The sequence below is a fragment of the Mastomys coucha genome, chromosome X, assembly GCF_008632895.1.
Source record: "Mastomys coucha isolate ucsf_1 chromosome X, UCSF_Mcou_1, whole genome shotgun sequence".
Lineage (NCBI taxonomy): Eukaryota > Metazoa > Chordata > Mammalia > Rodentia > Muridae > Mastomys > Mastomys coucha.
The window spans coordinates 76,294,405-76,296,229 of NC_045030.1; the positions used below are offsets into that span (position 1 = coordinate 76,294,405).

General features: G+C 45.5%; 1 pseudogene; it reads left to right on the forward strand.

Moving 5' to 3' along the window:
- Positions 1 to 670: 670 nt before the first annotated feature.
- Positions 671 to 1,250, forward strand: LOC116093224 (annotated as a pseudogene).
- Positions 1,251 to 1,825: the final 575 nt, after the last annotated feature.

A 1,825-nucleotide genomic window follows, 5' to 3' on the forward strand; every position in this document is an offset into this window, starting at 1 on the left:
ACTGAATCAGAAGCATCCTGCAGATAGGCACTGAAATCCTTCACCACTCTCCAGAACTTGGTCTGAGCACAAAAGCAAGTACTTAAGTTTTGAGGTTGTTGATGTATATAGTACCTAGTTGCTATTTAGAGTATGGATCACCCTCCAGAATTTGATACTGGGCACATCATTTTAACTACTGTGTTTCATTTCTACCTAAGGAACAAACTTCAATCTGCATGGAAGAAATCAGTCACAATAACATGAATATAAGAGTTTGGAAGCAGGGAAGTGCGCTGCCAGTGACAGGACAAGGACCGGACAAGGACTCTGCATACCCCCAATTCTGTGTGTGGGGGTCGAAGAAAGGGTCTAGGTCATCTGTACCTTTCCAAGCAAGGTGCTGGCCACGGCTCAATGCTGACGAGCTGCTTGGAGGTCGGATGAGAAGGTGCCAACCTCGGAGGGTCGAGCTTGCACCCGTCCCACCCAGGCTGCGACTGCGCTGGGAGGAAGCACGCTCAGGCCGAGTGCAAAAGTTTTCTTTTCTGCTTTCCAGTAAGAGAAGCTTCAACCAACCGAGGGTGGGGATGCCTGACTTCAATGGGAAGAGAACCCGGGAGCCAAAGAAGTTAAAATAAGCGCGTTCCTGGAAAACCAAACAAACAAAAAACTCTCCCCACCACTAGCCATGGGCAGCCGAGATCACCTGTTTAAAGTGCTGGTGGTAGCAATGCTGTGGGCAAGACATCTCTCGTCCAGTGCTACTCTCAGAACAGCTTCAGCAAGCACTACAAGTTCACTGTGGGAATTGATTTTGCTCTGAAGGTTCTCCAGTGGTCTGACTCAGAGATGGTGCGGCTGCAGCTCTGGGATATTGCAGGGCAGGAGTGATTTTACATCTATGACACGACTCTACTTATCGAGATGCTTCAGCCTGTGTTATTATGTTTGACATCACCAATGCCATTACTTTCAGCAACAGCCAAAGATGGAAATAGGATCTGGACAGCAAGCTCACACTGCCTAGTGGGGAGTCAGTGCCCTGCCTGCTTTTGGCCAACAAGAGTGATCGACTGGTTCAGTAAAGAGACGGTTTTACGGGTTGGACAGAAACATCAGTCAAGGAGAACAAAAATATTAACGAGACCATGAGAGTCCTCATTGAAAAGATGATGAACAATTCCATAGAATATCTAATGTCTTTGTCCACCCAAGGGAACTACATCAATCTCTAGACCAAGCCCTCCTCTGGTTGGACATGCTGCTAGTTCTGTTCGGCTCCTTTTCTATCCAGGTCTCTGAGTCATTCCAACTCTTCCTGTTGGTTGCCCACCTGGCATAAAAGTTCTGTTGAGAATATTTGACCTATCTCTTGCCAATTGCCTGGAAAGGAGCCCCACTGTGACTTGGTAATGGCTGCCTGGGACCCATGTGCATTTGTGTTGTTTCTGGGTGTTGTCTGTGACTTACTGATGTCCTGTGTACTGTAGTTAGTGTTTCCTGTGTGGCAATGATCACCTCATTCATCAACTGTGAGATGAGTTTATGAGAAGGATTAAAAATTAGCACTTGTGGAAAACAAAAAGAAATTGGAAGCTTATTATTGAACTCACTTCAAAGCAGTAGAGAAAACTGAATTTAGAGGATGGTGGCAGCTCCTACTACTCTATCTTGCTTCCAGTCAAGCTGCCAAATTTCCTTTATTGTTCTGTTAGCTCTTTCATGGATTGTGTCAGATTTTCTACGTAGATGATCACTTTTTCTGAGAATTAATGTGGTTTTACTTACTGCTTTTCACTTTGGACACCGATTGGTCATATATTCATTAGGCTCTACTCCAACC